Source organism: Eretmochelys imbricata, chromosome 11 (assembly GCF_965152235.1).
Source record: "Eretmochelys imbricata isolate rEreImb1 chromosome 11, rEreImb1.hap1, whole genome shotgun sequence".
Classification (NCBI taxonomy): domain Eukaryota; kingdom Metazoa; phylum Chordata; order Testudines; family Cheloniidae; genus Eretmochelys; species Eretmochelys imbricata.
Window position 1 is genome coordinate 78,618,642 of NC_135582.1, and position 15,038 is coordinate 78,633,679.

The following is a 15,038-nucleotide window of genomic DNA, read 5'->3' on the forward strand; positions in this document are numbered from 1 at the left end:
ATTAGGGGAGGCAACATTGTCTAGTAATAACTGGCTGAACGAAGAGAGGTCCTACACTCAACAGTCACTCCCATGTTGGAGGAATCTCAACTACAAAGCTGAACAATCATCTTCCCAAAATAATTTTAAAATGGTGACACCCCCAATGACTTATCTGTCAGACAGAAAGAAAAGAAAGAATGGTGGGGAGAAAAGGGGACCCTGGTCTGGGGAGAGGAGGCATACAGAAGTTCTGTGTGGTAGGGGAAGGTCAGAGGGCACACAGAGCCCCAGCCTGGGGGAGATGAAGAAACATGGGACAGAGCCTGTGACATGAAAGAGGGGTGAGCAGATGCAGGGAATCTGTGAAACAGAGAGGATGGGAGCGTGGCACATGGGGCGGAGGGGAATGGAGGGCAGCCAGGAGCCCTCAGTGTGTGCAATGAGTACAGCCTACAGAAGCATCGAAGTGTGAGAGGGCCAAGTTCATAGTACTTTGCATGTCTAAAATGACTTTTATCACTGTCCCAAAGACCTTTAAAAATGCAGATTATTTCTTCCCATTTACAAATAAACTCTCTTGCCATGGTTTTCTGGCGAGAGCTGCAGAGTCAGAGTATTAGCTCTGTTTCTGGCTCATGACCAAAACAGATAATCTGTCAACATTTGCTTTACGTGCATGTAGCATTCAGGGGTGGGGTTCTGGGAAGGGGTCAGGAGTGATGCTTATATGCCTAAATCGTCCAGTAGGAGATTTTGGAAGTAAAAGATGTCTGACAGAGGCAGGGTTCGGTATGAACCTAGCTCTCAGGTGAAGCCTGGCCCCTTCTTGGTGGCTGTAGAGCATTCTTCCTTAAAAGACCTAGTCTTGGACTGCAAAGGTGTGGGGATGCATTTCAGGAGCACTGACAGGGGATGCATACTTCCTACTGCCAAGGAGCTCAGCTGCACGGGGCTCACTGCACACCACTATACAGCGGAGATCTGGAACTTGATCAGTGGATCCTTTGTGTTCTCTTAAATAGTAGGGATGAATATTCCTTCCACTGCGGGAATTACTGGGTAAAATCATATTGTTGGTGTAATGCAGGAAGTCAGATTAAAAAACTCACATTAGTCCTGTCCATGGAATCACAGAACTGGAAGGACTGGCCTAGTCCCGTCCCCTGCACTCAAGGCAGGACTAAGTACAGTAGAACCTCAAAAATACGAACACCAGAGTTACAGACGGACCCGTCAGCCAGACACCATGTGGCCCCAGAAGTACGCAATCAGGCAGCAGCGGAGACGAAAAACAAAAAAACCCAACAAATACTGAGCTGTGCCGGCATGGCATCGTCCAGTTAGGCACATCGGGGCTGCCTGTCCCCACCCCCACCCACTCCTTGCCACGCGGAAGGCCAGCCACATACAGGTGAAGACGCTGAGGTTCACAGGCACAGCTGTGAGCTCCCGAGAAGGAGTGCTGGGGTCGGCACTAGCCACAGGGGCTGTTTCCCGCCTCTGGCTGGGAGGGGGACAAGCCTGCAACCTTAGTCTCAGTCCAGGAAAGAAGCTCCCTGAGCTGCTGCTGGAACCTGGCCGAGAGCGTCAGCTGCTGGAGCCCGAACTCCTGCCCGCCTGCCGCGCTCTGGAGGAGCGGCTGCGTTTGAAAGGGCCCCGGCCTGCACTGCGCACCCACTGGTGCCAAAGCGCCCCCGGGTGCCTCACGCATCACCCTTGCCGTCAGGGGGCGAGAATCAGAAACTTGCCGGGCAGCCGCTGCAGAGTGTGAGCCCCCGTTCCCAGCACTCCGCCCTGAGGAGCAGCCCATAACGGCTTGGGCAAAGTTACCAACAACCTCCATTCCCGAGGTCTCCGTAATTCTCCTGTATTATCTAGACCAGGGGCTGTCAACAGGCGAACCACGGGCCAAATCCGGGTTGCCAGACGCTTTTGAACGGACCCCGCAAACTTTTTATTTACATGTTATCATTATTATTATTTTTTAAATGATTTTCTCTGCAGTCTGGCCCCTGACTGTACATTGATGAAGAATTTGGACCTTGACAAAAAATAATTGACTACCCCTCATCTAGACCATCCCTGAGCGGTGACTGTCGATCCTGCTAAGAACCTACAATGACAGAGATTCCACAACCTCCCTAGGTAATTTGTTCCAGTGCTTAACTATGCTGGCAGGAAGTTTTTCCTGACGTCCAACCTAAACCTCCCTCGCTGCAATTTCAGCCCATTTCTTCTTGTCCTGTCCTCAGAGATTCACAAGAACAATTTTTCTCCCTCCTCCTTGTAACAACCTTTTATGTACTTGAAAACTGTTCTCATGTCCCCTCTCAGTCTTCTCTTCTCCAGACTAAACAAACCCAGTTCTTTCAACCTTTTCTCGTAGATCATGTTTTCTAGACCAGCGGTTCTCAACAGGGGGTTCGTGGCCCACTGGGGGTCCTTGAACCCTTTCAGGGGGGCCGCAGGGCCCCGTGGCTAAAATCCAAAGCCCGAACCCCAGCACCTCCCGCAGGGCTGAAGCCGGGAGCAGCAGGGCTGAATTCTGGAGCCCCGAGCCCCGGTGCTTCCCAAGGGACAGAAGCCCTGAGCCCATGGGCAGAGTTGGGGTTACACAGGGGTGTTACACCCCCCCCAAACTACAGTGCAAGAGCAGGGCAGTCCTGGGGTAGCTCCACACCCCCCCTCCACCACCTCCTCTCTCCACCCCCTGGCTAGGTAGGAGGTGGGAAGCCAGAGTCCAGCAGCATGGGACAGCTGCTGCTCTGACTGGTGCCATGGAGCAGGCAGCCGCAGTGTTGCCTCGTCTCCTGCTGCTGCAGGGGGTTGAAGCTGCTCCCCTTTGCTCATGCAGCTGGTAAGAGCTGCCTGGGCGGGGGAACCCGGCTGCTTTGTGGCTGGCAGAGCCCTCAGGGTACAGGGATCGCAGGGGAGCCCTGAGAGCACACAGCCCCTAGCTACCTCCTCCCTGCACCCTGAGCTACCCCCCTGCACACAGCCCCTAGCTATCCCTATCCCTGCACCTCAAACTTTTTGAGCTCAGCCCCCCCACCTTTGAGTTATAATTTTTGGTTGTAGGCCCCCCCCCAAGTCCAGACAGGCGGGTGGCCTGCTGAGGTGAGTCAGGGAGTGGATGTAGCATACCCTTCCCAGACCCCGATGTCGGAGCTGGCTTGAGCCTCACTGGCCCCTGCCCACCCAAAACAGAAGTCAAACTATACCTATGCAAACTTGTTTTCCCCCCTTTCCACAGCCCAGAGCCTCCCCCTCCCACACTGGGCCCTGGAGATTTTAATGGCTTGTTGTGGGTGGCCTCAGAAAGAAAAAGGTTGAGAACCCCTGTTCTAGACCTTTAATCATTTTTGTTACTCTCCTCTGGACCTTCTCCAATTTGTCCACATCCTTCCCGAAATGTGGCGCCCCGACTTAGACACAATACTTTAGCTGAGGCCACATCAGCATGGAGTAGAGCAGAAGAATTACGTCTTGTATCTTGCTTACAACACTCCTGCTAATCCTGCCCAGGATCAGGTTTGCTTTTTTTGCAAGTGTTACACTGTTGACTCATATTTAGCTTGTGGTCCACTATGACCCCCAGATCCCCTTCCGCAGTACTCCTTCCTAGGCTGTCATGTCCTGCTCTGTATGTGTGCAGCTGATTGTTCTGTCCTAAGGGGAGTACTTTGCATTTGTCCTTATTGAATTTCAGCCTGTGAACTTCAGACCATTTCTCCAGTTTGTGCAGATCATTTTGAATTTTAATCCTATCCTCCAGAGCACTTGCAACCCCTCCCATCTTGGTATCATCCGCAAACTTTATCAGTAAAAAGAAAAGGAGGACTTGTGGCACCTTAGAGACTAACCAATTTATTTGAGCATAAGCTTTCGTGACCTACAGCTCACTTCATCAGATGCATACTGTGGAAAGTACACAAGATCTTTTTATACACACAAAGCATGAAAAAATGGGTGTTTACCACTACAAAAGGTTTTCTCTCCCCACACCCCACTCTCCTGCTGGTAATAGCTTATCTAAAGTGATCACTCTCCTTACAATGTGTATGATAATCAAGGTGGGCCATTTCCAGCACAAATCCAGGGTTTAACAAGAAAGTCTGAGGAAGGGGGGGAGGTAGGAAAAAAGAAGGGGAAATAGGTTACCTTGCAGAATGACTTAGCCACTCCCAGTCTCTATTCAAGCCTAAGTTAATTGTATCCAATTTGCAAATGAATTCCAGTTCAACAGTCTCTCGCTGGAGTCTGGATTTGAAGTTTTTTTGTTGTAATATCGCAACTTTCATGTCTGTAATCGCGTGACCAGAGAGATTGAAGTGTTCTCCGACTGGTTTATGAATGTTATAATTCTTGACATCTGATTTGGGTCCATATATTCTTTTACGTAGAGGCTGTCCAGTTTGGCCAATGCACATGGCAGAGGGGCATTGCTGGCACATGATGGCATATATCACATTGGTGGATGTGCAGGTGAACGAGCCTCTGATAGTGTGGCTGATGTGATTAGGCCGTGTGATGGTTTCCCCTGAATAGATATGTGGGCACAGTTGGCAACGGGCTTTGTTGCAAGGATAGGTTCCTGGGTTAGTGGTTCTCTTGTGTGGTGTGTGGTTGCTGGTGAGTATTTGCTTCAGGTTGGGGGGCTGTCTGTAGGCAAGGACTGGCCTGTCTCCCAAGATTTGTGAGAGTGTTGGGTCATCTTTCAGGATAGGTTGTAGATCCTTAATAATGCATTGGAGGGGTTTTAGTTGGGGGCTGAAGGTGACGGCTAGTGGCGTTCTGTTATTTTCTTTGTTAGGCCTGTCCTGTAGTAGGTGACTTTTGGGTACTCTTCTGGCTCTGTCAATCTGTTTCTTCACTTCCGCAGGTGGGTACTGTAGTTGTAAGAAGGCTTGATAGAGATCTTGTAGGTGTTTGTCTCTGTCTGAGGGGTTGGAGCAAATGCGGTTGTATCGCAGAGCTTGGCTGTAGACGATGGATCGTGTGGTGTGGTCAGGGTGAAAGCTGGAGGCATGCAGGTAGGAATAGCGGTCAGTAGGTTTCCGGTATAGGGAGGTGTTTATGTGACCATCGTTTATTAGCACTGTAGTGTCCAGGAAGTGGATCTTAATCGCGTCTCTGCTAAGGCTGCGTCTACACTCCCCCTTGTGTCGGTAGAACGTATGTGGCTCGGGGTGTGAATAAGCCACCCCCTGAGTGACACAAGTTACACGGACCTAAGCGCCTGTGTGGACAGTGCTATGGTGCTGGGAGAGCTTCTCCTGCCAACATGGCTACGGCTGCTCGTTGAGGGTGGAGAGCTCCCTCCCGTCGGCTTCCAGCCGCTCCAGTAGAGACTGCCGCTGGGGGCCACGTCACTCACAGCTGTGAGGGCCGAGCGGTTAAGGCGTTGGACTCGAAATCCATTCGGGTTTCCCTGCGCAGGTTCAAATCCTGCTCACAGCAAGGCCTGTGTTTTAGCCACACTTGCTCACCAGGGCAATACATCTCCACCGACCCTGAGACGCTCTCCATACACTCCCCACCCCAGGTAAACCCTGTTCTGCTCCTTTCATGGGGATGCCTGGGATGGTGCCTCATGCTGTGTCCCTGCGGTCTCAGCTCCCGAGGCCTCTGCCCCTCACCCAGGACCCCCCGGCTCAGCCCCACCCCTGGGTGCTGCTCCTCTCCAGAGCGTGGCAGGAGCTGAGCACGGGCAGCCCGTACAAGAGGCCACGGGAGACTGAGCCTCACCCAAAAGGCCGTCCATGTGGGGCGGAAACGCTGGGGATGTGGGGCGGGTCTCCCATCCGGAGGCCATTGGGCCCGTGGTCATCTTTCGAGCGCTGGAAGCGAAGCTCCAGAGAAGTGGGGGCCCCACCTACACCCCGCTCCCCTCTGCCTCTTAGCCCGATGCCCTGCTCTTGCTCTGCCTCTTCCCATCCCCCCTCCGCCTCTTCCCCCAAAACCTGCGCCCCATCCCCCTCGGCCTTTTCCCCCGTGGCTCCGTCTTCTCGTGCCTCTTCCTGTCCTGCTCCACCTCCTTCCCCAAGGACCCCACTGCCCCCCGCTCACCGAAGACAGAGAAAAGGGACGGGTGCCTGGCCCCATGGCCCCCCGGTAGCCCCCCTTCGGGGAAAGGGGCGGAGAGGAGCAAGCAGGGGGTGAGTGGAGTCTTGGGGGAAGAGGCGGAGAGGAGCGAGGGGCAGGTAGGGGGACCTCGGGGGCCAGAGGAGTGAACAGTGGGTGGGCGGGGCCTCGGGGGAAGAGGATGACTGGGGGCGGGGCCTCTGTGGCAGGGCCATGCTCTAGACCCCGGTGGCCCCCCAACTTCTCGGGGTCATCTGAAACCCAGGATGAAGGTGACACAGGGCCTGGTTCCTCTTTGGGCTAAGATTCCATAACACCTCTCCCTTCCTGGCAGTGTGAAGGGGCTGCACAGGGGCATAAAGCCCTCCAGACACGGCCGGAGACAGGGACAGGGCCGTCAATGCGGAAGAGAATCAGGCCCAGAGTTAGACAAGGGGTGCAGAGAATATTCTGGATTCTGGTCATTGCACTTCGCCCTTGCTCGAAATGCTTCCTCTATTTTCTCCATTTCATTCCCTGACTCTCGATCTCTGCCCCTTTCCCCGTTTCGTCCTCAGAATTAGCATGTTCAGCCAGTTAATCGCAGCAATCCCGCCATAAGACGGCAGCCTGAAATCTCAGCTCTCCCCCACCCCTCGCACGAGACCTGCTGCCAGCTGAACTGGAGAAAGAATGGGGACCGTCTCTGGCAGAGGGTGTGAAACAGACACCCGGAAAAGGTGAGCTTTCACAGGGACTGCTGGGCACGCATGGACTGTGGCTGGGGAGGGGGCTGCCAGACCTCTCTCGGGTGACCAGACAGCAAGTGTGAAAAATCGGGACGGGGGTGGGAGGTAATCGGAGCCTATATAAGAAAAAGACCCAAAAATCGGGACTGTCCCTCTAAAATCGGGACACCTGGCCACCCTAGACCTCCCCCACAGACTGCCACTGAGTGAGTGGGGGGCATTTGCACAGACCTGCAGTGACCACACGGATTGTGAGGTTTGCTCCCCTCCTGTCTCCAGTGGGGCTGAGGTTTCTCCCTGAGCCTGCTGAGCCCTGTGGCCCTTCCCAGCCACGCCCATGGGAGCAGAAAACACCGAAAGACCAGGCCGGGGAGGTCATATGGTTTATTGGACCCGGTTCTGTTGGGGAGAGTGTAGCCAGACAGCCCTGTCAGAGGCCCTGTGACAGACATGGCTCTTAGCCCCTACTAAATAGCGTGATGCACACACACCAACATCCTAGGTGGGAAAATATTTACCCTGATAAAAGAAATGTCCAGTAGTCGACACTTATTGTTTCTCTCCCTTGCAAGTGTAAACTACTCTTGCGAAAGCTGGCGTCACCCCGACAGACCAGCCTCAATTTGGCATAAGAAAGGAGAAAGAGAATAAAGGAGTACAGAGGTATAAGTAGGGGACCTACAGCACCATGATTTTTGAGTGCTTTTCACTATCTATCTGCTGGTCAGATAAGTGACAGCCTCCCAAGGCTTCTGCAGCTAAGAGGGTCCCTACGCCTTGTCCCTTATTCGTCTTTCCGCGGAATTGAGTGACCGATCCTGGCTTGGCACCGCTGGAATCGAGAGATGCAAGGAGGGTAAGAAGCACCCACACCTGATCTCCTATCTTTAGTGTACACATATTTTGAAATAGAGCTCTATACTTTGTTTTCTTTCTTTGGGATTGTGGCTTCAGTTTTGTAACTTGTTTGTGTGTGTAACATCTCTACATTTAAATAAGTAGGCACTAGCAATTTTGTAACCACATGATTAGAATGTAGCTTAATAAATTTTGGTAACCATTTATGCATAAGCCTGACTTGTTTTCTCTGGTTTACTGTAAAGCAGCCAACACAATTAAAGAACCTCAGCCGTTTTGGCTCTAAAGCCTGGCCATTAGGTGAGAGTACTAAGAGCCTAGCGTTGAGTTGTGTCGCCTCCACGGGGCAAACTCTTGGGGCACCTGTCAGTCAATCCTGGCTGCCCGCTGCGAAGGAGCTCTGAGCTCTAGCAGTTAAAGTCACGGGTGGTTAGGACCTTGGGGCATCCGTCAGCCTAGCCCGGGCTGCCCGCCGCGAAGGGACAGTGCATCCTAGCGGTTAAAGTCACGGATGGTATAAACGGGCATAGCTGGCTCCTCCCCAAACATCCTTGGCCGTCGGCTAACAGAGAGAGACCAGGGCCTGAGGACAAGATCTGCGGAGCTCGAAGGCTTGTCTCTCCCCAGCAGAAGTTGGAGAATGAAAGAGATCCCCTCCCCGCCTTGTCTCTCTAATCTCCTGGCACCGACCTTGCAAACAGAGAACTCTGAGGCAGTTCAGTGCTTCCGACCGAGCCCCAGGAGCCCGTATGTAACACGGACGTTGCACTCATTCAAACAGTGCCTAGCACAGCTGGGGGACGGGCTTCAAGCTGCTGCCAGCCACAGCCCCTTCTGTGCCCCAAACCGGGGGCGACTGCGCCTACCGGCCAGACCCCTCTGTTCCAGGACGGAGGTGCCCTTTGGTCTCTCAGCCCGGCGCTCTCACACAACCACAGCAGCTCCAGTCACCAGGTCCCCTCTTGGCGCAGTGGGAGGGGGCAGCAGGACAGAGCAGGCAGGCCACCGAGGGGGAACTGTACTCCAGGAAGCCGTGACTCTGTCAAGGATTTAGGTGTCATACCGCGCAAGCCGCTCAACATCCATTCCCGGTGCGATGCTGTGGGGAACAGGGCCAAAGCCATCGGTGATGACGGGGGGATTTTCTTGGTTTTTCAATGGTTTGCATGCTGTGTGTGGGACTCAGTTTCCCTGGGTGCTGTTTGTTTAACGAGGTGGCACTGGTGGGAGAGGTAGTTTGCTGTTACAGAGGACCAGCGGTGATCTCTCCTGTCAGTTGGGCCCTCAGGCAAAGGCCTGGAGAATGGATACCCCAGCGACTGGTGAGCGGGAGGCCCAGCTTGGAAGTCACAGCCAGGTCGGGCCAGTAGTAGGACAATGGGCTGAGGAGAGAAGACCCGGTGACTGCTTCCAGCCAGGGGGAAAGAAAAGAGGGAGGAGAGGAGAGGCTGAGATAGAGGAGACCCAGGCAGCCTGTTCACCTGGGACAGAAGACAGAGGACACAGGCTTGTGGGAAGGTGATATCGGACGCTTAGCTGGAAGGAGCGGGCTTCTGGACTTGGGGAGAGAAAACAGCCAGAGCCCACACGGGTGCAGGAGAGACCTAGATGGACTGTGCAGAGGGAGGTTAGGCCTGAGGCCCTGAGAGTTTCCTGTGCTGTGTTCAGATGCTCAGTAAACCCCTCTCTTTTACGCTGGCTGAGAGTCACGGCAGTCTCGGGATCGGGGTTGCGTTCTTCCCTCTGGGAGTAGAGGCCCCAGGGGTCCAGAGTGAGGGGACTCCCTGAGGGGGCCCACGGCAGACAGGCATGCTCAAGGCTCAGAGAAGAGGGGTTCCAGGAGGCGGAAGGGCCTACGGCTTAACCCTTGAGAGAGTGGATCTCCAAGAAGGGCTGTCACACTGAAGGGGGTTCCTCCCAAGGACTGTACGAGGCTGAGAGAGAGCACAAGTCCTGTGAGTCCGTGACGCCATCCATGGATACATAAAGAGAGGATGGAAAGGGAGGTGATTCAGCAGCGGGGAGACTGACACTGGAATACTGCATCCCGTTCTGGTGTCCACATTTCAAAAATAACGTTAAAAAAACTGGAGAGGGTGGAGAAAAGAGCCATATTTGAGGGATGGAGAAGACTTATAAGGAGGGATTGAAAAACTCAGTCTGTTTAGTTTTTAAAAAGATGGAGAGGTGAGCTGATGGCAGCCTGCAAGTGCCTTCGCTGAGAGAAAACACCAAGTATTTAAAGGGCTCTTTAGTCTTGCAAAGAAAGGCAGAACAAGAACCAATGGCTGGAAGCAGAAATCAGAAAAATACCATTAGAACAAGGCAGAGATTTGTAAGAGGGAGGGCGACTCATCACTGGAACAAACTGGCAAGAGAAGTGATGGATTCTCCATCTCTTGATGTCTTCCAGTGAAGACTAGATGCCTTTCGGGAAGGTGCTTTCATCAAAAAGCAGCTCTTGTGACACACGGGAGGGCTGGGAGATGCAGGGCGTCATATTAGATGCTCCAATGGTCCCTTCTGGCCTTAAGTCGACTAATTTATGAAAAACTGGTGGTTTATTGTATAGCCGGCTCCATCCCCCGACTCACCAGTCATTGAGTGCGGAGATCCGGGGGCAACAACTGCAAGCTCCAAGAGGCTGGGCAGGGGCAGGACATCAGCTGGGAGGGGAGGGGTGGGGGGGCGGTGACATCACAAAGGCCTTTTGCAGGACCTCAGCACATTGGGCAAAGGTGGTGGGGAGGGGGTGACCTCACAGAGAGACCCCGACATCAGCGGGGCAGGGCCGAGGTGCAGGGCCAGGGCAGTCGCTGAGACCCCCCCGGCTTTGCTGCCGCACGTCTCCTTCTCCCGGTCTCCCCTCGAGGACGGGGAGAGAATTAGGATTCACGTCGTAGCATGAGGAGGAGCCTCTGTGGAGTTTTCTCCTTTCCGACAGCTGATTGTGCCAGAAAACGAACGTCCCTTGGATAAGGTCGGAGGCTGCGAGAGGTTTGGAACCTGTTGGGTCTGATGCACCTGCTGCAAGCAGGATTCTCGGCACAGAAAACACTGGCTTAAGGGGGCAGAATGTGATTTCCTACCGAGCGCTTTGACGCTTGGAATCACTGGGGACCTTGGGGTTTATCCTTTTTGGTTTCCCTTTTCCTCTTTCCTCCCTCCTTTCTCCTCTTCTCTTGCGTCTTTTTCCCCTGTTTCCCTCTCTCTCCCAAGGAGGGGTGTGTGTGGAGGGTGGGCAAGGGGGGGTTGCTCTCATCGCGGGAGGTCCTCACAAAGAGGTGGGTCTGGATCTGAGAGCGATCCGCTCTGATGGTGACCTGGCCGTCCTGTGGGACCTCTGGTGAGACCTCTCAGCCGCCCGCCCCTCAGAGTCTCAGGGCTGGTTGGCCGAGCGGGGGCTATCGACAGCGAGGAGACTCAGGTCCTTTTGGTCTCGTTTCAAATCAGGCAAATAAGTCACAATCAATGCAATGTATGGGATTAATCTTGCTGCTTCAGGGGCGGAAGGAGCCAGGGTCTTGGGGGAAGGGGTGGAGCGGGACGGGGTCTGGGGAGGAGTGGGGGTTGCCCCGGGCCCGCACCCCCCTTGGGACGGCCTTGGCAGCAGTATTGGTCCCACCCCGCGGCAGGGCTGGGCTGCAACCAGGTACGGCCGGGGCAGGGCAGGGCAGGGCAGGGGGTGGGGGAAAGCTGGGCGGGCGGGAGTCGGGGGAGGTACCTCTCTCCAAGCCAGACCTCGTAACCTGAGATCCAGAGAGTCGGGGGGGGGTCAGGACACACCCCTCCCATCGGCCTTTCCCGTTGGTTAGTGTCGGTGTGGAGATGCCTCGCACGCTGGGTTTTGTGGGTCCTACTTTCAGGCACCTCCTTCTTCCTGTAAGCGGGGGAATAGTCCCGCTCTTGTGGGGAACTGTCCTGGCTTCTGCACGACCCCGGAGAAGTGGGCTCACGAAAGGATCTGAGTCCTCGCTCCCACTCCCTTTCCCCAGAGGCCTCCCTACCCTGGAGGACTCCCCTTCCACTCTCCTGTCTGGCAGAGTCCTCGTAACCCCGACAAGGCTGGACCCAGGATTCCTGGGGGTCTCGACCCCCAACCCTGCGGTGGTCACCTAGGACAGGGGCTCGGGTGTCCCTACTCCGGGGTACTCTCTGTACTGGGCACTTCTCTGACCCACTAATCATTACATATAATTTAAAGCAAATGCAAGTTATTTAATCAACAATTAATTTAAAAAAGAATAAGGGAAAATGGGAAAGGTGAAAGGAAACACATCACCCCGCTCTGTGGCAGGGAATATCACAAACAGCATCTCTGGAACGTCAGGGCAGTTCACAGTCTGCTCCTTGTGAGTCCCAGGCCCCTTCTCCGGCCCTGGCCGTGCTGCGGGGATGCTGCGGGTCGGACACTCGCTCTGGTGGTGGCCACACGCTCTCAGGCTCGAAGTGGCAGGACCCTTCTTCCCAGCATCACCCCCGCCCTGTCGGGGTTATGATCCAAGCCTGGCCTGCAGAGCCCCTTGGCTGAGGCGTCTCCCTGTGCGGGGCCTGCTGCCCAGGGTCCCCCTCGCTCTCCCCAGCTGCTCATCACACCCAGCTCCGGACTGCTCCAGCCCCAGCCCCACCACTCGGTCTCTGCACGGCTGCTGCTCTGCCCCCAGCTCCCTGGGCTGCTTCTCTGGCCCCTCTGGCTCTGGTTGCTCCCACGACAGGTCTGCTCTCTCTGGGCTGCTTTACTGGTCCCTCTGGATCGGCACAGCTCCGCTCCCCAGCTCAGCTCGGGACCCTGCTTTCTCCTTAGCTCGACCCCACTCTGTCTGTCTGACCCAGGCAAATCCAGCTCACACGGAGGACGGGACCCCCCTGGCCTCCTGACTCCCTCATTAGCCTTCTTGCCCTGTCATTCAGGCTGACCTGGAGCATTGGCCTCTCCCCATTGTTCCTGGGGACTATCAGTCTCAGGGTCCTGGTTTCCCATCGACCCTTCCCCTTTTAGTACTGGGAGCGAGCAAACCAAAACACCCCCACTGACTGTTAGTAAGGGGGCAACAGTCCCCTTACATTTAGGCTGTAGCTGCGGGGGGTTGAGGATCGGCAGCATCTCAGTGTCAGATTTAGGGAGCTAAAGTGAAAGTAGCAGCCAAGCCCACCTCAGTATTTTTGTGGAGCTAGCCCCTGGTGCCTAACCTGTTTTGAACAGCCCACTAGGCCCCCATCTGTGTTGTCAGGTGCCCGATTCCAGACCTACATTATTTTAAACAGATGCTTTTGAAAAACGTACCAAAAGTCTAACAGGCTCTAAAAATCAGCTGAATACATTCTGGACCTACAAGCACTAAAATACTTTCATCAAAACAGTGTCTTGTGCTTTGAACGGTATCACGACATGGCAGGGGCTGACAGTCAGTGCTAAATGTGTGAAGACCCATTTTTAATGATTCTTGCTAAAGCCAGTCAGCAAATGTCGTCTAGGAGTAAGTGCTGTAATTATGGGGAAGAAAAATCTGCATTTTTCACACGTAACAGAAGTGGAATAACTGTATTCAAAAATAAAATGATGAAAAACTTGAAAGGCCACAAGCCCACTCAGTCCTACTACTTGTTCAGCCAATCGCTCAGACAAACAGGTTTGTTGACATTTGCAGGAGCTAATGTTGCCCACTTCTCGTTGACAGTGTCACCTAAAAGGGAGACCAGGCATTCACAGGGCACTGTTGTAGCTGGCATCGCAGGATATTGACAGGCCAGATGTGCTGAAGAATCATACGTCCCTTCGCGTTTCAACCACCGTTCCAGAGGTCATGCGTCCATGTTGAGGACAGATTGAGATGTCACCAGCGGAAGGTTCATTTTCTTGTTCGGTGGTTTGGATCTTGTCGTTTCCACATTGGCGTGTTGCTCTTTTCAGACTTCAGAAAGTATGCGCCACGCCTCATCCCACTCAAATTTTGGAGTCCAATTTCAGACTCTTAACTCTTGGGTCAAGTCCTGTGGCTATCTTTAGAAATCTCACATTGGTCCTTCTTCGCCTTTTGTCAGATCTGCAGTGAAAGTGTTCTTAAAACGAACACCACGTGTTGGGTCATCATCCGAGATGGCTAGGAGATGAAATCTGTGGCAGAGTGCAGGTAAAAGAGAGCAGGAGAAGACAATTCTCCCCCAAGGAGCTGAGTCACCGATTTAATTCACACATTACTTTTTTTTAACGAGTATCATCAGCATGGAAGCATGTCCTCTGGACTGGTGGCAAAAGCATGCAGGGGCATACGAATGTTTAGCATGCCTGGCACATAACTACCATGCAATGCTGGCTACAAAAGTGCCATGCAAACGCCTCTTCTCAACGTCCGGTGGCCTTGTAGGCGCGAAACGTTGACACTGTTTTCCTTTTGGGTGCAGTTCTGGAACAAAACAAAAAATCTACATTTGTAAGTTGCACTTTCAGGGCCAAGAGCTTGCACTGCTGCACTTTTATGAGGGGAACTGAAAAATGCTCTTTCTTTTATTACTTTGACAGTGTAAATATTTGTAAACCATCATCCTAGAAAGTGAGCCCTGTATTCTGTGTTGTCATGGACATCAGTATATTTGAAAAAAGGAGAAAAACAACCAAAATCTTTAATACATTTCAGTTGGTATTCAATGTTTGACAGGGTGATCAATCATACCTAAAAAAAAATCACAATTAAAAAATTAATCATATTAATTGCAGTTTTAATTTTTTTAATTGCGATTAATTTTTTTGAGTTAATTGCATGAGTTAATTGCGGTTCTCCCTGCCCCAGCCCAGAGCCTGCACCCCCACCCTCTTCCCACACACCCTCTCCTGCACCCAAACTTCCTCCTACACCCCCACCCCTTCCCCCAGCCCAGAGCCTACAACCAAACTCCGTTCCACAGCCTGCAGCCCCTCCCTCCGCAGCCCCTCCCATCCCCAAACTCCCTTCCAGAGCCTGCACCCCTCCACCCATCCTGCACCCCCACCCTGTGCCCCAGCCTGGAGTCTGCACCCAGCACCCAAACTCCATCCCAGAGCCTGCATCCCAGACTCCATCCTAGAGTGGTGAACAGGACAGATTACTAACTCATCACAGTGGGTTTCAGCCCCCTAGGATCACCTGCCAGGATTTTTCCTTCCTTTAAAGAGGGCAGAACCCAAACCCCATTCAGAAGATGCGGGGAATCTTACAGTAAAGTCTTCCCACATAGTTCCCTCTGTAATCCCGTCTGTCAGAGCTTGCCTTAGCACACGAAAATAAGGCCACAGAGTGGTAACCACACAAACAAGACTTTATTTACGATGGGGGAAAGGACTAGGATAGGCTAGAGAAGGGGTGGAGTAACAAAACTTTAACTCTGGAAATGCTCCACTCTCACAAACAA

At 53.4% G+C, this 15,038-nt stretch overlaps 1 non-coding gene across 1 annotated transcript; it reads left to right on the plus strand.

The window, feature by feature from the left end:
- Nucleotides 1-5,360: 5,360 nt before the first annotated feature.
- Nucleotides 5,361-5,442, plus strand: TRNAS-CGA (transfer RNA serine (anticodon CGA)). The gene has a single exon. It is a non-coding gene; the product is annotated as a tRNA-Ser (tRNA).
- The last annotated feature ends 9,596 nt before the right edge of the window (nt 5,443-15,038 follow it).